The 21,961-nt window shown below is 42.3% G+C and overlaps 1 protein-coding gene and 2 non-coding genes across 3 annotated transcripts in view; 1 reads left to right on the top strand and 2 right to left on the bottom strand.

The window, feature by feature from the left end:
* Positions 1-21,961, bottom strand: part of LOC115023953 (sperm-associated antigen 17-like) — a 36,429-nt gene that overhangs the window by 3,251 nt on the left and 11,217 nt on the right. The gene's annotated exons all lie outside the window — the stretch shown is intronic.
* On the top strand, positions 6,385-6,455 carry trnag-gcc (transfer RNA glycine (anticodon GCC)). Its single transcript has one exon. It is a non-coding gene; the product is annotated as a tRNA-Gly (tRNA).
* On the bottom strand, positions 16,929-16,999 carry trnag-gcc (transfer RNA glycine (anticodon GCC)). The gene has a single exon. It is a non-coding gene; the product is annotated as a tRNA-Gly (tRNA).

Raw genomic sequence — 21,961 nt, 5'->3', positions numbered from 1 at the left:
ATACAGTTATTATACGGTTCCCTTATCTGCTCTAATGATGGCCCCTCTTCTCTATTCTCTCCTCTATCTGACATTGTTAAAGGAAATCATCTCACCTAGCTTCACGTGGCTGCACGTTCTCCTCAGTCCACGGCGTGCAGCATTCAGGTGGTGCTGGCTGCACCATGATGACACCAGGAGGGAGAGTTGGTGATGTTGGTTCACAAGTTGTGCTTGTGTCATCCATGCTGTGGAATTAAGATACATGCAGTTAATCAAAGGTTGTTTCATCCCAGCTGAGGAGGAACTCATCCATCTGTTACTTTTCTTTGAAAAGAGATAAATGTAGCCAACTAAATGAAATAACATGCTAATGATGATTAGGGTTAGGGTCGAAACTCTGCTGCAAGTCGGAAACAAAATCCAAAATTTGAGGTAGGAGGGGGCTCATTTAACTTGCCCCTGGGGGGATCCACGGGACTATTTTTTTTAAGAAAGGACGCCAAGGGGCTTGAAAACATACAAACAGTTATTATAACGGTTCCCTTAATCTGCTAATAATGATGGGGGGGCACCTCTTCTCTATTCTCATCCCTCTAATCTGACATTGTTAAAAGGAAATCATCTCACCAAGCTTCACGCGGCTGCACGTTCTCCTCATTCCCACCAGCTAACAAGTCTACATGGTGCTGGCTGCACCTTCATGACACCAGGAGGGAGAGTTGGTGAAGTTGGTTCATCAAGTGGCTGCACGGTCTTCCTCATCCCAGCAGCTAACGAGTCTCCATGGTGCTGGCTGCACCTTCATGACACCAGGAGGGAGAGTTGGTGAAGTTGGTGAAGTTGGTGTCATCATGTGGCTGCACGGTCTCCTCATCCCAGCAGCTAACGAGTCTACATGGTGCTGGCTGCACCTTCATGACACCAGGAGGGAGAGTTGGTGAAGTTCGTGCAGCACGTGGCTGCACCTTCTCCTCATCCCACCACCTAATGGTTTTAGGTTTTGCTCTCTTCACCAACATGACACCATGAGGGAGAGTTGGTGAGGTTGGTGCAGCACGCGGCTGCTCTTTCTCCTCATCCCACCAGCTAACGGTTTTTGGTGTTGCTCTCTTCACCAACATGATACCAGGAGGGAGAGTTGGTGAGGTTCGTGCAGCACGTGGCTGCTCCTTCTCCTCATCCCACCAGCTCACGGTTTTTGGTGTTGCTCTCTTCACCAACATGATACCATGAGGGAGAGTTGGTGAAGTTGGTTCATCACGTGGCTTGCATGGTCTCCTCATCCCACCAGCTAACGAGTCTACATGGTGCTGGCTGCACCTTCATGACACCAGGAGGGAGAGTTGGTGAAGTTGGTTCATCACGTGGCTGCATGGTCTCCTCATCCCACCAGCTTAACGGTTTTTGGTGTTGCTCTCTTCACCAACATGATACCATGAGGGAGAGTTGGTGAGGTTGGTGTAGCACGTGGCTGCACGTTCTCCTCATCCCACCACCTAACAGTTTTGGTGTTGCTCTCTTCACCAACATGATACCCATGAGGGAGAGTTGGTGAAGTTGGTTCATCACGTGGCTGCATGGTCTCCTCATCCCACCAGCTAACGAGTCTACATGGTGCTGGCTGCACCTTCATGACACCAGGAGGGAGAGTTGGTGAAGTTGGTTCACAAGTTGAGCTTGTGTCACTCATGCTGTGGAATTAAGATACATGCAGTTAATCAAAGGTTGTTTCATCCCAGCTGAGAAGGAACTCATCCATCTGTTACTTTTCTTTGAAAAGAGATAAATGTAGCCAACTAAATGAAATAACATGCTAATGATCATTAGGGTTAGGGTCGAAACTCGGCTCCAAGTATGAGATGGTATACACTTCCAGTTTCCTGAGTGATTAGATATTTACACAGCTAACAGACATATTTAGCATTATGAAAATAAGTTATCTAGGGCGTTCACAAACGTTAGTTGATGTTAGCTGTTCATGTAAACACATCTGCATATTGCACATTGTAAATTTGACACATCAAGTTCTCACACACTTTCTACATGAGGGAGAAATAAACAGGGACTTACCTGAATCACAGGAGATTTGTTCAATCAGTTGAAGTGATCAGTTGAGTTTGTTAAGAAGTTTGTGGAGTTGAGAAGTAATGATGTTCTCTGTCCGATCGTCCAAGTTAAAGTGACAAATGGGCACAAGCAGCCTGAACTTGTGATATGAGTTCTAGAATTGTATGTCATAGCTCATTCTAATGTCCTGTTCTAAAGTTCCGATGCCTTTGTAGTAATACACATAGTTCCAAATTATGCTAATGAGGTATTCATTCAAATTTAAAAAATATGAATTCCAGTTACTTAAGTTACTTTTCTCAACCTTCAGAACAGGTGTCCAACTCATTTGAGTTCAGGGGCCACATGCAGTAAAATCACAGCACAATAACCTGTAAATAATGAAAATAAATGTCCCTTTGCTTTAGTGCATACGAGTACATTCTGAAAATGTTCACATTTAATGAACTATCTTTTTACAAAACATTATGAACAACCTGACATTTCTTAAGAAAAATAAGTTCAATGTCAACAATATTATGCCTCAGTTTATCATTTACACATTACAACTTTCAGATCACAGTGTAGCTACTAAACATTTAGTCACAGCTGTCTGGAACTGAACAATATAGTATTTTACTTTATGATCAAAACAACTTGTCAAGATCTAGAAATTATTTTAAGTTTACATTCATTGCCACATCTGTGTAGTAATCCTGCCAGCTGAACTGACAGCACACATACAAACTAAAGTGGGAACTATTAAGGAGGAAGGTTCATTTATCCCCCGGCCTTGTAAATGTATAAATAAATAAATACATAAAAGTTGTTGCTCTTTTGTACTGAAGCTGCTGACTGACATTATTGCACAATGTTCAATGTCTTTAAATATCCATCCATCCATCGTTTACCGCTTGTCCGGGGTCGGGTCGCGGGGGCAGCAGCTCCAGTAACGAACTACTCCGAGTCTCTCCCGGATGGCTGAGCTTCTCACCCTATCTCTAAGGGAGACGCCACCCGTCTGAGAAAACCCATTTCGGCCGCTTGTACCCGCGATCTCGTTCTTTAAATATTTCCTCTGTAAATATTAATTTTCTCAGAACTATATTCTTTAGGGTGCAAAAGTGTCTGAAGCAGCATTTTACATTAAGTAGGCTTACTCACTGTTTAATTTGCTCTTGAAACTTGGCATCTTTTAGCCGTCACAAGTGCATCACTATCAGGCGTCAAATCCTGAGTAGCAGCCAGGGTGTCATTTAAGTCGTCCCAAACATGCACAAAACTTTTGCAGCAAGTCCTGTCAATTTGGGGTGCCCTGGCAAGAGATACTGATAAAAGGTGTCCAAGCCCGCCGAGGCAAATTTGTGGTTCAAATCTGAATGGCACTGCAAGTTGATTACTTCAAGTTGAAGGATGTTGAGGGGCAGATCAGAAGCCTTGACTGTGAATGGCGAGCGAAAAAACTGCAAATTCTGTCAAGTTCACCAAAGACCTGAAACCGTTGCTCCAACTACCGCAGCTATACCATAATCTTGTCTTTGTACCGATTCATGTACATCATGTATATGTATTAACTCCAGTCACACGCACATCTTTTAGACGAGGAGAATGAGCAGAGTCACCACTTGACATTTGCTTCTCCCACAAAGTCATCTTCAACTTGAACGTGCGTATGCTGTCATAATACTGTGTGACAACTTTTTTGGGACACTTTGTAAAGTCATCCCGCGGGCCGGATTAGACCCTCTGGCGGGCTGGTTTTGGCCCGCGGGTTATATGTTTGACACCCCTGAACTATAGAGTCTTGAATAACTCGATGCTTTTGGCACTATTTAATTTTGTCAGTCCTTATCAATATTAATATTTTATTGATCCCATCTGCTCCTGCAGGGCTGTTGGGAAACAGTCGGGTATAAGCCGTCGTTTGTGCTCAGGCACTATAGCTCTTTATATAAGCACATCAGCTGCTCGTGGTGCGAACCTGCAGAGTTTGTGTGACATTTCTCTCACTCTTTAATAGAGGGGTCTCCATAGTGATTTCCCGGGACTCGAGATAAACGAGATTGAGGTGAACTGAAGATTGTGGCACTTGTGTGGGACATCTAGGCTTGTGACCTTTTTCAGCCTCTCATCTTTGTAAACTCATTGTTTGAGGCTAAAGTAAGTAGGCTATTTATATAATGGTGTACTACATGTTGATTTGTTTTACCAGGAACAGTACACTCACATCATTCATGCACAAACAATTGAACAGGGTCACATGGTTTCTGTAGTTCAGGGGTCGGGAACCTTTTTGGCTGGGAGAGACATAAAAGCCAAATATTTTTAAATGTATTTCCTTGAGAGCCATATATTTAATAAAATTGAGTTTTAAGTATATCACGTCTCCGAGTACTAAAAGTGCTATCAGTGTTTCCCCTACCATTGTCTGTGCCCCCCCAACAGAACCCCGCGCCCCCCTCTGATTTTTTAAATGTATTATTCACAACTCACTTTTCACATTGAACAGGTGCTCTTTTATTAAATAAACTAAACGTTTATGTTATTTATCTAATGTATGTGCACGTTTCTGTGCCTACTGCAGGGGTGTCAAACTCAAGGCCACCATTATATCCGGCCCGTGAGAAAATATCATATTTCTATCATAACTGGCCCACCGGTTTTGGTAATTAAATCAATGCATGGTACAACCACGGGAAAATACATATTTAAGGAAGTATCTAAATGTGTGAATGAAATGAAACTGCCCCGGGACAAACCATACCTGTCAACCCTCCCGTTTTCCCCGGGATTATCCCGTATTTTTCCTTCTATCCCGCTGTCCTCACGTTTAAATATTTTCCCGTAATTATCCTGTATTTTAACCTTTCAAAAATAAAAATAGGCCTAATTTAAAAAAGGGTAAAGTGGCTTCCGGCAGAGCAGGTGGCAGTATTATGTTTAACTTTAGCTGAAAAACGTTATCCGCCATTAACACACAGAAGAAGAAAACAGGAACAATAACACAGAAGAAGACGACAACATATGATGAGAGTCACAGTGGACGGGAGATAGATGGAGACGCAGCTGTACCTGCCAAACAAGTTCAAACTTTATGCAAGTAACTAAACAAATGAGAGGAGACCTTCTCTTATTTATTAAAAGCAGAGTCGGACAAACTCGTGCTTTTTGTAAAGTGTGTCATTCAGATTTAGTTTTGCACACGGCGGAATAAGCGATGTTCGCCTGCACGAAAAATCGTCCGAGCACAAGCACGAGGCACAAAAACATCCACTGTCAATGACTTCATGTGTGACAAGAACTGTGTCGGAGGAAGACCAAGTGACCAAAGCTGAGGGAAAGATGTCGCTGCTTTGCGCTAAAAATAATGTAGTTTTCATTGTGCGATGCGAGGGTCTAAGGACAGAGGGTGTCGTATCCTGTAGTCTGTAAAGTACACTGAGACAAATGTATAATTTGTGATATTGGGCTATATAAATACATTTGATTTGATTCAGCTAGCCTTGAGGCAGGCAAAGTCTGCAACCTATGTTTACAACAAGTCCCTTGCAGATGCTGAATACAATGTATATGCAATTAAAATACATACCGGTACATCTTATAAACATGTCTGTACAAGTAATACATACAGCCCTATCAGCCAGCAGAACGTAGCATTGAAGTGTTACCTCCACAGTGAACAGTAATTAAGCTGCTGGATATTGGGTGTATAGTTTTAAATCTCTTAAAAAGTATTCCTTTGTGTGCGTGTTTCTTGTGTCAGGTTGTGCCGACCCCCATGACTCCACGCTCCAAGAAGAAATCTGTGCTTGAGGAACGCCCACCAGACCACGGTAGAACCTGTCTCTTTCATCAGGCTTTTTCGGCACATGTGTAAGTGTTTGAATTACTCAAGACTAAGATGACAAACGAACCTTCTTTCCTTTGTGTCCTCTCTACTTTTGTTCAGTGTTTCTGCCCCTTTTGATTTAGGCTGAGATGATGTTCCATTTTTACTTATTGGTCTTGTTTGGCTGGTTTAATGCTTTTTCCCCATTTCTTGTGTGTTTAGGTGGAGATTTCAACAGAGCAGTATTTGTCACGTGCGACTGAGGAGCCCAAACTTCACAATGGTCCCGGGTTAGACTTCGAGCTGGTCAGCTTCACGCTCCAAAAGCTTCCTGCCTCTGGTCCACACCGAAGAGGAGAGAAGCCACATGTTCAAAAGCTTGCTGACTACTGCACAAAATGAAGAAGACCAGAAGGTATAGTGGACATACTCCAAAAAGGGCATCCCTTCAAGAAATGTGCTACTTAGTCATATACTTTCACTATTTCCTTTCAAAAATTTACATGACATAAATCTCTGTATATGTAGCATTGGTGGTTCAGTGGTAGAATTCTCGCCTGCCACGCGGGAGGCCCGGGTTCGATTCCCGGCCAATGCATCATAACCTTTTACGAAGGATGGAGTGAAATGACAGGTTTGTGTTTCAATGGGCCGGGCTTATCCAATCACTTGCAGCACAAGAGCCAATCTCTGCCAACTCCACTGTCACGTTGAGAGTTCTGTCACTGCAACACACAGAGAGTAGGTTGGGCTTAAAATGTTACGTGGCTGGGGGAGTGCTTGCTTTCATGAGTTTAGGAATGGACGAGGGGAAAATAGGGAGAGAGTAAGAGAGCTAAGCACACAGCTTGGAGGCTAAAATGCTTGTGAGACAGAAACAAACAGACGGTTAGAGAGATGCAATGCAAACTAGAGAAGGCCATTTCTATGAAATGGACGCTGAAAGTTTGGAAAAGTAGGAATGGGTATAATTTGTATGAATATCGAGTGATGAATACATCAGCACCAACATTACAAGGACAGACTAGTGTCGCTTTGAATTGAATTACAAAGTGAACTGACACCAGGGATGTGACCGGAGAGACAATCCAGAAACCTGCGTGTGATAGAATCAAGTGGAAGGTTTTACCACTGCAGTGAGAAGGTACACAGCGAGTGAAACGTCTCTAGTGTAAAGTGCCAAAAAGGCATCACTTAGTTTAAAACCAGAATTATACTTATAAAACAAATGTTTGGTGGTCGGGTTGATTTACTTCAGCGTTCAGTAAAAGGCCAGTCTGTACAGCTCACAGTAGAAAACCAATACTGTAAAATGTAAAAGGTTTGTAATAGTCGGGAAGAGTCAAGATGTGGCGTTTGTTTATGTTTTTAGGCACCATGGAAGTTCTTGTCAGTGAAACACTTCAATACTAGAGCCATGAATCGGGCAGTGTTTTTCATTCCCTTCATGTCTGAGTCTGTGGTATTGTTTTTGAGAAAATGTTCTGCTCATTGTGTGGGAGCATATCTGGGCCACAAATATAATATAAGTCCAGCAGATGGCGCTACAATCACAGTTTAGCTAACATACTAAAGATTCTTAAAAATAAATGACTATTCACCAAACAAAATGTAACCTTTACTGTACTGAAACCCTCTGGGTACACAGGGACAAGTTACTCTGTGTGGTATATTTTGGGATGATGGTGTGAATGTGTTTTGCACACTATGACTCCAGAGGACACACTCTTTACAGCATGAAATGATTCCCTCATTCGTCTCTGCTCTATTCTCTTTTGTGTCAGAGGCTAGTGCAGAAGTTTGGAGCAGAGGAGACGCAGAAGAAGTGTGAGCACCCTCAGGTTATCATCCCACTATTGTACGCTAAACAACAGTTTAATAACCTACAGACTAAAGGTAATTCAATTACTGTGATGTTGTGACTTTAGCTCACATATAGTTTATTACATAGTACAACTGCCTCTAAACTGTACTGTATGTAAATGTACCACTTTATTTTTGGAAATTCTGAATTGTTCTTTGATTATTACCCCCCTCCCACGGCTTTTTTTTTAAACAAACAATGGCCATAATATGTCATAACAACATCCTGTACATTTTTTGTCACAATCCCATGAGCCCTTATCGTCAGTGCAAGGAGTTCTGGGATGTAGCTCTTCATACTGATGTCAAGTTCAGGTCAGAATGCAAGTTCACATTTTTTGTTTTCTTCTCACATGACATAAATAATAATAATAAGCTTTTTCTTATGTGAGAATGCAAAAGAATAAGCTTCCCATAAACGGCCTCATTATGATACACTATGTTATACAATATGAATCTTCTCAGAAAACTAGTTTCGCTCGTTGCTCCTGATATATTTATCTGAGAAAACAGGTGAAAAGAAGTTATAATTGTTGACTTTTTGTTGTTGTTGCCAGGATACTTTTAGTCCTTTTTATTACATGGGGTAGTGATGCACTCCAGCCTGTTATGGCAACAATGTGTATTACAACAACAAACACTTGTATTACACAAAATACCACCTAACAACAAAACCTTTTTTTTCACACATGAAAAATAAATGAAAATGATCCTGGCTAAACTTTTGTTCTGCTTTTTGGTCATGATAGGAAGTACCTGGACCATGTGGCAGATCGCATTTCGGATTGGTCAAAAGAGGAAGAATTAAAGAGAGAGGCAATGCAACTCAGAAGTGTAGGCCCTGCTGAGGCTCCAAATGGTACTGTAGCTTGTCAACATAAAGCTCTGGCAATGGGACTATATGTTCCCACCATACAAATACAATGTTTGTTTGTTCCTGGACTAGATGAAAAGGCTACAGATTCTGCAGAGGAGGAGGTCACTTTGGAGCCAGTCATCAGAAAAGGCTCCCTTAAAGTCAGTACCAGCTAACGTGAACATTCACCTTCACAGTCGGCACTGTTCGGTCCTTTCAGCAATGCTGCCGTCAATCTGGCTGGACTGAAATTCAACTTGATATCTTCTTTTACAATCAATCAATTAATGAAACGTAATGAGTATAGCACCTTCCCTACAGGTTAGTGCAGTTCAAAGTGCTTCACATATGAATGACGAGCAGAAACTGAAGAAAAAAACAGAAAAGACTAAAACAATTTGACCATTTGATATCAATGCATGCAAGAAATGATGCAGAAGTAATACAATTGATATAAAATCTATTAACATTAATAGTATAACATTGTGAAATAAGAACTTAGATTAATATAACAACAATAAAAACGAAAAGTGTAACATGTCTATAAACTATTCTTAATCAAAAGTCTGGCTGAATATGTAGGTTTAAGTTTACGTTTAAAGATTTCAACACTTCCAGCCGCTCTCCGGTCCTCAGGCAGACTGTTCCAGCGGCTCGGAGCATAAGAGCTTTGAACTAACTTTAGTCCTCCACTTTCAAACTGGTGCCAGTTCATACACTGTAAGCATGTGAGACGTGCACGCCGGTGCTAGACCATGAAGTGCAGTGAACATGAAACAAGTAAAAGAAGCATTTTTAGAGCAAAGCACTAAATACATACATCCCTCCATCCATCATCTCTAACTGCTTATCCTTAGAGCGTCACTGTGTATTAATATGTGCATGATGTTACAGGCCTGGAAGTTGGAGCAGGATCAGCTAAAGGTGGAGGAGATGGCCAAGAAATCAAAGAAGGAGAGTACACCGAAAGGCAAGCAGCAGCAGAAGGAGGAGGCTATGTCGACAGTCAATAAGAAAAGTAAAACTTTGCCTACTGGCAAGAAGAGCAGAGCAGATACAGCAGGCAGCTCAGCCAGGACTCACACAGAGTCCATTACTACCACTGCGCCCCCTGTGGGGGGAAACCAAGAACTGCATCCCTCAGAGGAGCCCGTCAATGTGAGGACATGCACACAAACCATTAGGAAGAACATACAAAGTAGATCATAGAATTAGGAGGAGGTGGACGGGATGTGTGTATTCAGCAACATTTTCTACTCAGGCTAGGGGTGTTATGAGTTAATTCACAAATCGGTACCATTTCACAAAGCTGGTAGATACTTAATTGTACAGGGTACTCTACTAACAGAAACCCTGAATCTAGTTAACATATATGCTCCCAATAATGATGATCCAAAGTTTTTCAGGGACCTGTTTTATACGCTTTCAACATTTACTGGTAATTACATCATAGCAGGGGATTTTAACTGTATTGGATCCAACAAAGGATCGGTCAGAAGGCATAGATAAATCACACACCAAAAGCAGGGAAGTATTACTTAATATTATGAAAGATTTCAATTTGAAGGGCATCTGGAGAGAATTAAAGCCTGATGCTATAGAGTATTCTTGCTATTCTGCTTCTTACCAATCTTATTCCCGTATTGATTACTTTTTGATATCAGCAAATTTGGCTTCTAAAATTAAAGACGGCACTTATGATGGAATCCTTATTTCGGACCATGCACCAAACTCACCGCTTTGTCGACTCACAGCTGACGAGAGATCCTCCTAAATGGCGACTCCAACAAAAATGGTTGCAAGACTCAGATTTTGTCACGTATCTTGGCAAACAAATTGATTTACATTTTGAGACAAATACATCGGAAACATCAGCATCTATAAGATGGGAAGCTTTTAAAGCATTTATTAGAGGCCAAATTATGAACTACACAAGCTCCAAATCCAAAAAAGCTCGTCAGAAAATGACAATGTTGGAATCGAAAATAAAAACCCTGGAGAGTGAGGCCTTTCAGAAACCCTTCACCAAAGTACAAGAACTGCTCGTACTGAGGTCACAGTATAATGAACTATCAGCAGTGGCAAGTCTACTAAGACTCAAACCAACAATTTACCACCAAGGAGAGAAGCCTGGGAAGATATTAGCGTGGCGCATTAAACAATTACAAACTGAAAGCTCCATTATGTTAATGCAGAATAATAACGGAGATGATATAGAAATAAATGAGGCTTTTAAAAATGTCTGAAAATTTATACGACTCTGACATACAGATTTGACACGTCAAAATAACTTCTTAGACACTCTCAATATACCTAGTATCCCAACAGAACTCAGACCTAGTCTGGAAGCTGGATTATCATTACAAGAGATTTCTGATATCTCTGATATCTGATATGATACCGTAATTTTCGGACTATAAGCCGCAGAAGCTAAATTGACTGATGTGTACATATATAAGCCGCACTGGACTATAAGCCGCAGGTTTTTTTAATATTTAATTACCATATGTAAGGGTTCGTGCACAGAGGGGATTCATTAATCCTCATCTTCGTCTTCTTCCTGCGTACTAAAACCACCAAAGTCCTCATCTTCGGTGTCGGAAACGAACAGGCTCAGGGTGGCTTCGTCAGCCACTTTCCTCTCTCTTTCGATGTCGCTCTCAACCAACGAACTCCTCTTCATCACTGTCGGAATCGAACAGCCTCTGAAATACCTCGGCTGTGGCGGCGTCCTCCTCTTCATCACGCAGCATTCCAGCCTTTCGGAACCCGTTGGTGATCGTGGATGTTTTAACACTCCTCCACGCTGTCAGGATCCACTCGCAAACTTGAGCGAAAGTTGCTTTTCGCATGCGACCAGTTTTGGTGAATGATTTATCGCCACTAGTCATCCACGCCTCCCACTGAGTGCGTAGTTCCACTTTGAACGCACGACTGACACTGATGTCGAGTGGCTGCAGATGCTTCGTTGTGCCCCCAGGAATCACAACTGGAATGGAGTTTGTGCTCTTGATGGCTGCTTTAACTGAATCCGTTATATGGGCCCTCATGCTGTCCAAAACGAGCAAAGCTTTTTCTTGGCGAAAGTATCCTCCAGGGCGCTTGACGTAGCACTCATTCAGCCACTCCTTCATTACGCTTTCCATCATCCACCCTTTCTTGTTAACTTTAAAGGATATGCCGTTTGGGATCTTTTCTTTTGGCATTGTAATCCGCTTAAAAATCACCATTGGCGGAAGCTTTAATCCAGATGCTGTGCAGCCAAGAACACAAGTGAAATTCGTTCTCTCGTGGCCAGTGGTTCTCAACGTGATGGACGATTCACCTTTCTTGTTAACAGTCCTAGTGAGAGGCAGGTCAAACGTCAAAGGCACTTCATCCATATTTATGATCTGGTCCGGTCCGATGGAATATTCCTTTATCTTTCTTTGTGTGAATTCGCCGAAGTTTGTTATTTTTTCCTGGTAGTCAATAAACATTTTTTTATTGAGATGTACAAGAATACAAGAAACGTGTACAATACTATAGAGGGCAGAGCACCTCACACAGTGACATAGTGAACTTCTAGTGATGTTGTGGCAGTTGGGTGTAGTAACGGAGCTGTGCTTCGGAGAGTCGGGATTAACTGGGCTGGATATCAGACTAAGTGCAGTAGTCAGTGTAATGGTCTCCTGGTCGGGACCTCTTGGTTGGTCCGGGTGACAAGGAGGACACTGTGCTAATCCAATGCGGAGTTGAGTGAAGAGGGAAAAGGCAATAAACTGTGGCTTGAGAATTCTCTGGTCTGTCGGTCCTTGTTCAGGCGCCGATTATGGAAGTCCCCTGTCCACAGTTGGCTGGCTGTGGACAGGAGAGTGGCTCCTGAACAGGGACTGACGGAAGAGAGAATCACTCGGCGTCTTCAGGCAAACTGAAACAGTTCACTTGGTGCACTTCACCTGTCGCTCCGTCACTCGACTCTGCTCTGGATCAGCCCAACGTTGCTCCTCGTAAACCCAGACCGAGCCTTCTACTAAAGATCCAAAACAAGGTTCCCAGCATGCATTGTGGCACTGACTACTTGATTCTGTCCAGGGGTCTTAACCCCAGCTAAACCGCTCTCCAGCAGACGCCGTTGTGACCACAGACATCATATTTGTTCTTTACGTCAAGTGAGGTGAGGGTCTACACACTCTACGCACTAGTCTACACAGCCGCAGCCGCAGCTGCAGAATGTTCTTTTGGCCCATGAGAGGAAGCGCTTGAAGAAGTTTTTCTTTTTGTTGCTCTTCTCCCGCTCTTGCTCCGTGTCGTCTGAAAATCAAAAGGACATTTTAATGATTCTGCTGTCCATGTTAGAATCAACAACAATGTGAGAGACCTTAACAATTCAGACAGTGGGGGTGAGCATTCTTTTACCATCTGTGGAGGCAGTGACTGCAGGGTGCTCCTCTTCCACGCTACATTCCTCAGGTGAGCTTTCAGGTGGAGTGGCTACTCTCTCTACCTCCATGGGGGGATCCACTGGACTGTCGTTGGAAAGGACAGCCAATGGGCTGGAAACATGCATACAGTTATTATACGGTTCCCTTATCTGCTCTAATGATGGCCCCTCTTCTCTATTCTCTCCTCTATCTGACATTGTTAAAGGAAATCATCTCACCTAGCTTCACGTGGCTGCACGTTCTCCTCAGTCCACGGCGTGCAGCATTCAGGTGGTGCTGGTTGCACCATGATGACACCAGGAGGGAGAGTTGGTGATGTTGGTTCCCAAGTTGTGCTTGTGTCATCCATGCTGTGGAATTAAGATACATGCAGTTAATCAAAGGTTGTTTCATCCCAGCTGAGGAGGAACTCATCCATCTGTTACTTTTCTTTGAAAAGAGATAAATGTAGCCAACTAAATGAAATAACATGCTAATGATGATTAGGGTTAGGGTCGAAACTCTGCTGCAAGTCAGAACCAAATCCAAAATTTGAGGTGGAGGGGGCTCACTTTAACCTCCCTGGGGGGATCCACTGGACTATTTTTTAGAAAGGACAGCCAATGGGCTGAAAACATACAAACAGTTATTATACGGTTCCCTTATCTGCTCTAATGATGGCCCCTCTTCTCTATTCTCTCCTCTATCTGACATTGTTAAAGGAAATCATCTCACCTAGCTTCACGTGGCTGCACGGTCTCCTCATCCCAGCAGCTAACAAGTCTACATGGTGCTGGCTGCACCTTCATGACACCAGGAGGGAGAGTTGGTGAAGTTGGTTCAGCACGTGGCTGCACGGTCTCCTCATCCCACCAGCTAACAAGTCTACATGGTGCTGGCTGCACCTTCATGACACCAGGAGGGAGAGTTGGTGAAGTTGGTTCAGCACGTGGCTGCACGGTCTCCTCATCCCACCACTAACAGTTTTGGGTGTTGCTCTCTTCACCAACATGATACCATGAGGGAGAGTTGGTGAGGTTTGTGCAGCATGTGGCTGCTCCTTCTCAGTCCACGGCGTGCAGCATTCAGGTGGTGCTGGCTGCACCATGATGACACCAGGAGGGAGAGTTGGTGATGTTGGTTCCCAAGTTGAGCTTGTGTCTCTCATGCTGTGGAATTAAGATACATGCAGTTAATCAAAGGTTGTTTCATCCCAGCTGAGAAGGAACTCATCCATCTGTTACTTTTCTTTGAAAAGAGATAAATGTAGCCAACTAAATGAAATAACATGCTAATGATCATTAGGGTTAGGGTCGAAACTCTGCTGCAAGTCGGAACCAAATCCAAAATTCTCTAGCTGGCTCTAGTATTGAAGTATTTCATTGAGAAGAACTTCCATGGTGCCTGGGTGGTGATGGCCGAGTGGTCTAGTGGTACGTCTTCCAAAACAAAACACTCGAACAGGGGTCGGGAACCTATGGCTCTTTCGATGACGCGATATGGCTCGCAGACAATTTTGAGCTGACATTTTTTCACATGATTAACAAGTAATAAATAATTATACTGTGCCATTTTAAAGTAAAACATTTAGCAGCGAATTTGTTTTTAAGTTCTCCCCTCTCCTTTCCTCTGCTCTGTCTCTGACTGCATAGCGCACACACTTACACGTGTGTGTGTGTGTGTGTGTGTGTGTGTGTGTGTGTCTCTGTGTCCATCCCACCTCCAAAGCCCCAAACAGCTCGGCAAATGCGCTCAATACATCAGCAGAATGCAGTCGGGAACACAGCGGTGGAGATGTTTGTCAGTGTTTGGAAACACGTAGTGACCAAAGTTTCCTTCTGCATCAGTCTCCCACAGGCAGCTTGGCATCACACATGTCCGTGATCACACGGCCCGGAAGCTGCAGGTTTAACAGTGAGATGCTTCGTTATGTCGCACAAACAGGCCAGCTCACATCGTCCCAGAGATCTGTGGTGTGTTTCCCTTTGCTTTCCAAAAACTTTAATTAAATTCACACATTTTGTAACATCCCGTCATTTGTGTTAATGTATTTGTTTCATGTTTAGTTTAGAGTCTGTTTATTTGTGTCTCATTGTTCACTTGTTAAGTTACAGTCACTCATGTCTCGTCTCGTCATGCACTGTCTGTCATTGCACTTCCTGTTTTATTTCGTAATTACCTTTCCCTCTCGTTTCAGAGCACTTCCTATCTGTAAGGTTTCCCGTCTGTTTGATTGTTTTGTGTGTGTGTGTGTGTGTGTGTGTGTGTGTGTGTGTGTGTGTGTGTGTGTGTGTGTGTGTGTGGTCCTTGTCTCCCTTTGTGCCAGTTCGTCTTGTGTCTTACCACTAAGAGAGCCAGTGTTTTTGAATCCGTAAACTATTGTAGAATATTGCCTAAATCAAGTTTAGTTTTGTCCATGCGAGTGATTTTTTGTTATTTATAACGATCTTGAGTAAAGACCTTTTTACTTTTGAAACCTCGTCTTGAGTTGTTGCTTTTGAGTCCCACCTATTGTGTCACGTTCATAACACATTTAGATACTTCCGCAAATGTATTTTCCCGTGGTTGTGCCATGCATTGATTTAATTACCAAAACCGACGGGCCAGTTATGATAGACATGATATTTTCTTGCGGACCGGATATAATAATAATAATTATAATAATAATAATAATAATGAATTGTATTTGTAAAGCGCCTTTAAAAGCTAAAAGCAATCTCAAGGCGCTAAAATGCAGGACAACAACAAAAACACCAACATACATAAGAGGTTAAATAGGTCATAATTGCCTTGAGTTTGACACCTGTGCAGTAAACACTGAAACGTGCACATAAATGAGATAAATAACGTAAGCGTTTAGTTTATTTAATAAAAGAGCACCTGTTCAATGCAACACTGACACCGCTATTAGTACTCGGAGACGTGTTCTTCTTTTAAAAAATGCACGCATAAAGTTGCGTTCAAATTTATTAAATATATGGCTCAAGGAAATGCATAAAAAAAATATTTGGCTTTTATGGCTCTCCCAGCCAAAAAGGTTCCCGACCCCTGCACTAGAAGGTCGGGAGTTCAATACAAGGCTGCCACCATTGTACCCCTGAGCAAGGTACTTAACCCTGAGTTGCTCCAGGGAGACTGTCCCTGTACTAAGTTCAATGTAAGTCGCTCTGGATAAGAGCGTCTGCTAAATGACCTGTAATGTAATGAACCTAAAAACATGAAAACAAACGCCACATCTTGACTCTTCCCGACTATTACAAACCTTTTACATTTTACAGTATTGGTTTTCTACTGTGAGCTGTACAGACTGGCCTTTTACTGAACGCTGAAGTAAATCAACCCGACCACCAAACATTTGTTTTATAAGTATAATTCTGGTTTTAAACTAAGTGATGCCTTTTTGGCACTTTACACTAGAGACGTTTCACTCGCTGTGTACCTTCTCACTGCAGTGGTAAAACCTTCCACTTGATTCTATCACACGCAGGTTTCTGGATTGTCTCTCGTGTCACATCCCTGGTGTCAGTTCACTTTGTAATTCAATTCAAAGCGACACTAGTCTGTCCTTGTAATGTTGGTGCTGATGTATTCATCACTCGATATTCATACAAATTATACCCATTCCTACTTTTCCAAACTTTCAGCGTCCATTTCATAGAAATGGCCTTCTCTAGTTTGCATTGCATCTCTCTAACCGTCTGTTTGTTTCTGTCTCACAAGCCTTTTAGCCTCCAAGCTGTGTGCTTAGCTCTCTTACTCGCTCCCTATTTTCTCCTCGTCCATTCCTACACTCATGAAAGCAAGCATTCCCCAGCCACGTAACATTTTAAGCCCACCATACTGTCTGTGTGACAGAACTCTCAACGTGACAGTGGAGTTGGCACTGATTGGCTAAGCCCGGCCCATTGAAACACAAACCTGTCATTTCATCCTTCATAAAAGGTTATGATGCATTGGCCGGGAATCGAACCCGGGCCTCCCGCGTGGCAGGCGAGAATTCTACCACTGAACCACCAATGCTACATATACAAAGGTTTATGTCATGTAAATTTTTCTAAGGAAATAGTGAAAGTATATGACTAAGTAGCACATTTCTTGAAGGGATGCCCTTTTTGGAGTATGTCCACTATACCTTCTGGTCTTCTTCATTTGTGCAGCAAGCTTTTTAACATGTGGCTTCTCTCCTCTTCGGTGTGGACCAGAGGCAGGAAGCTTTGGAGCATGAAGCTGACCAGCTCCTCTGAATCTTGCCTTTGCAGAGGACTCCAGAGAGTCACAATACTTTGAAGAAGTAGGAGTTGTATTGCTGTTCGCTTTAGACGCCATTGTTGATGTGTATACCATTCAACATGGCGTTGCACGCATACCTCACACAGTTTTGTCACATGTTTGCACACTATCTATACATGAAGATATTTAGATTTTAAAGATGTGAAAGCTACATGGACACACAAGAGGTTAGTCAGAGTGCAGTGTATTTCATATGAATTAGTAAACTACATTAGTTTGTATAGTAACATTTTAAGTACTGTAGTGACAGCGATAATAGCTCTACAAATATACAGGAGACACTATTAATAGAACTTGAATCAAACTAAGACTACCTTGGTAAGGGTGCTATCCCAGGTCAACAAGTTTCTTTATGGCCAAAGACAAAGCCTGGGTCAGCTCCTCCTCGGGACTACTCCCGACCACCAAAGACACACAGCCTTGCCATGACTCCTGAGAAGGGCATTGGAGAATACCAGGATAATATAATAATACATCAACAACCAACTGATTTCACATCATGCTTCTCCTTGTTTCCATTACAGATAATTGACAGGTGGATTTAAAATCTAGCTAGTCCATCCATCCATCGTCTACCGCTTATCCGGGGTCGGCTCGCGGGGGCAGCAGTTCCAGTAAGGAACCCCAAACTTCCCTTCTCCGGGCCACATCCGCCAGCTCCGACTGGGGGAACCCGAGGCGTTCCCAGGCCAATGAGGAGATATATCTCTCCGCAGAGTCCTGGGTCTTCCCCGGGGTCTAGCTAGTATTTGCGGTTTTACTGGAGATATATTTGTTCACTCCCAACTTTATTGAGAAAATGTATAACGTTACATCTTCCAATTGTTCTTATAAAAGTTGCAGTAAATATATTTCATAGTATAAAAAAGATCAATTAAATTGTAAAACAAATAACAAATGTACGGAAAGTGTCCGTGTACTGAAGAGTAATCCGTTTTCTTGTCAAAAGCCTTTGTGGTCAACTAAACATTTTGAGTAAATTAGGAATGTATAAATAATCTAATAGTTTTTTCCAATATTAAAAAAAATTTAATTTGAGAAGATAACCTCAATAACAAACGAGACTTCCGGTTAGGACGTCTTACCTTCAAAGTAAAAGCTCCAACGTTTACTGCGTTTTATGCAATTTATACGTCTAATTATGGTGACAAATGCCACAGAAAGTATGTTTGGCAACACGTTTCACCAAATAACCTAGTGACGTTGTTAACGTTACTGAAAGTGTCTCTCAAGAAGCAAATTGAAGGATAACACCCTCATTTTAAATCCCTTCTTGTACCTGAAATAAAGAGCTATTGACATTAAACATTGTAACGTAAACGTTAGCTAGCTAGCTACTGCCAACCGGTAAAAGTGAGCTAACTACCGCGTGTAGCCAAGTAATACGACCTCTGTAAGTTTCACTTTGTGTAAGGAAAGAGAAATAAGTTCACATATAAGTTAAAGTGAAGAAAGAAGTGAGTGAAGTGAACAAACCTCTTCAAACGGTGCTCTGGTGAGTCCAGCCTCCCAGTTCTTACTGACAACTGCGTCTCCAGAAGCGTTGGGCTTTTTGTCTGAGACCCTTTTAGCTGCTTTTGGTGGCATTTGCACTCAGTGACACTTATTTACATTAAAAAGAACACAGACAATTGAAAATAGTCTTTAAAATATCAGGGCACTACTTTAACTAAGCTAGGTAAAAACTGCCAGTTAGTTAACCGTCGGCCAGCGTCGCCTGGTGCTTGTGTTGCCCCTGGCAACAGTAAGGACACGAGAGTAAAGCTTCCCAAAGGGATAAATGACTTTCTTTAAACTTGCAAAACAAAAGCATTTTGCGTTAAAAATGAGCAACACACATTACAAAGATTTAGACTAATTGAATTCATTTCGAACACTTAAAAACATGAACAGTAGAAATATACCAAACTCTCAATGTACATATTGTCATTTAACCTACAACTTAAACAAACTACATAAATAAATAGTTTATGTCCGAAAAAGGAGATGGAAGTATACATTTATATGTAGGCCTATATATTATGTACAACCCATATATCCACACAGTGTCAATCAGAAATACTTATTTATCTCACCTTCATCCAACCACATCCACAAGTCAAAAAAGTAAAACACATATAATTATCTGTAGAGACTATCCCTTATCAACAATGAAATCATTTAATTTAAATGGAAAGCATTTTTTTGTGGGTAACATGTCAAGCATTCCTTTCTTCCACTAGATGGCAGTGGGATCTCTGGGCTGTTAGACGCAAAACAATGATCCCCAAATAATGGTAAGAGTTTACACAATATGTCACTATTTCACATCAATTGAACTTATTATTATTGTAAGAGAGTAATTCATAAATTGCAACCATCTGGCAACCAAAACGTAATCAATTCTTAACTAAAACCAAAACTTCAGCCACAACATAGTGATTGACATTATGAAAGACAGCTGGTTTGATATCAGTGCCAGAATCAGTGAAGAAATGAACCAGAGCATCCTGAGAATGGCAATATGGAAAACATACAATTCAGTGTCATTTTATATGTACATGGATGATAAAAGTGTTGTTCCAGCAGAAGATCCAAGCAACAAGAGAGAAGTTCAATTACAGCAACACCAATAGGAAGAGTCTCTAATTCTACTTTGATATACTGTATGAATCTTGACTTGAATATAAATCTATCAAGAACCATAATGATGCACACAATATGGCAGAGGTAATTTAACCATGGCAAAGAGGTCGTGGCCCCTTCACCCTTCCTACACACTCTCAGGCAACAATGAATTGAGCTACGACATATCTTAATAATCATAATCTGTATTTTGTATTAGGTCTGCAATTCTAATTCCATTATTGAAACGGAAAACAGATGTTGTTGTTTCAAGACAAATGGTGGACTAAGCCTTGCCAGTTGTTAATCTTATTAAACACAAAAACATTCTTCCTGCTCTATTTGTGCCGTTTCTATTCATTTCTTTGTGTTATTTCATATCTCCAAAAACATACAGCTGTTCCTCTTGTGCCATGTTTTCTTATTTGAGCCAGAAAAAATGCTCCATTTGAAAATGAATGACTCAATACAGTACAAACACTGGACCTCTGTTACAAATGACTCAATGGCATTATTCTATTCTATTCATCAGAACTTATTATAAATAATTTCATGCACCACATCTCTGCACCAAAGTCCTGATTTGGCAGATTTCCAATCTATCCCATTGGAGCAGTTTTATTAATGCAAGGGCCATTGTCATGATGGTGATTTCACCCAGGCAACAACCTACTTCCAGCAGCTCCCCATAAAAGGTAAAAAGTGAGACAACGCCCACTTGTCAGATGCCAGAGAAATCCATGTTTGAAGCCAGCAGAGCATTAGTTTTGTCAGCTCCAAACCAGCGTCCTACGAAGGTCACACAGCAGCCAGATAAACACTGTAGTGACACCTAAATAATGCTCCATCCACACGGCTGCGAATAGCATAGCAACATCTCAAAATATCCTTATTTGTTTAGAAATACACTGCGGTTCATCATGTGTCCTGTCGTGTTCAAATTTGGAGTCGGAGTTCGAACGTTGAATTGATCTAATAAACTTCTTGTTTAACAAAGCATTTATTAATATGATAAGACAAGCATGGAAAATACTCAGCTGAGGGCTATTCTGTTTCACTGTTCGACAGAACTTTCAAGCTGTTGCTCTGAATCACTAAATCAAATACATATAAATCAATAAATGGCTTCAACCTGTTATGATCTTGGTTTCTGTTTCCTGTTTTATTTTGAAATGTTCCCTTCCCCTTGTGTCATGTCTGGTATTACTTCCTGCCCCTGTGTTTTCTGCCTTTCTCCCCAGGTGTGTCTCGTTCCCTTCATTAGTTTCCTCCTGTGTATTTGCCTTTCTCTCCCAGCTGTGTCTCGTTCCCTCGTTTAGTGTCTGTGTGTATATATCCCTGTCTGTCCCAGTGTTCCTGGTGAGTTCGTCATCTAAGTGTCACCCCTGTTGTTGGTGTCTCCTCGTGCGCTGCTCCTTGTGCTCCTCGTGTCTTCCTGGTTTGTGTTTTCAGTTTTATTTGTTACTTTGTATTTTTACTAGCTTTTTATAAAATAAAGCTCTCTTTTTGTTAGAACCTTATCCAGTGTACTGCATTTGGGTCTTCACCTTTTCCTCACCGTGACAGTACGAACTCACCAAGAATGGACTCAGCGGTGCTTGATGATGAGGATTATTTTTGTCTGTATGTCGCATTAATATGTCTTTTGCGTCAATGGAAGGAAGCCGCCTGTAGAAAGGACCGACAGGCCCGTGGGGTCTTCTGCCTGAGGAGATGAGGGATTTCCTCAACCTCGCAGATTGGTTTGCCTTCCACCGTTTCTCCTATTCCAGCACCAGACCCATTTCTGGGTACCTGCCTAGCCCAGGAAGGACCTGTGTGCGCAAAAGACTTCCAGCCCCTGTGCTCCCTCTGTCCCTTGAGACCCCAGCCCCTGTGCCCTCTCCGTTGCTCGAGACCCCAGCCCCTGTGATCCCTCCGTTCCTCGAGACCCCAGCCCCTGTGATCCCTCAGTCCCTCGAGACCCCAGCCCCTGTGCTCCCTCAGTCCCTCGAGACCCCAGCCTCAGTGCTCCCTCGAGACCCCAGCCCCTGTTCTCCCTCAGTCCCTCAAGACCCCAGCCCCTGTTCTCCCTCGAGACTCTAGCCC

This window comes from Cottoperca gobio, chromosome 18, assembly GCF_900634415.1.
Source record: "Cottoperca gobio chromosome 18, fCotGob3.1, whole genome shotgun sequence".
Lineage (NCBI taxonomy): Eukaryota > Metazoa > Chordata > Actinopteri > Perciformes > Bovichtidae > Cottoperca > Cottoperca gobio.
This window is presented reverse-complemented; position numbering and strand designations above follow the sequence as displayed.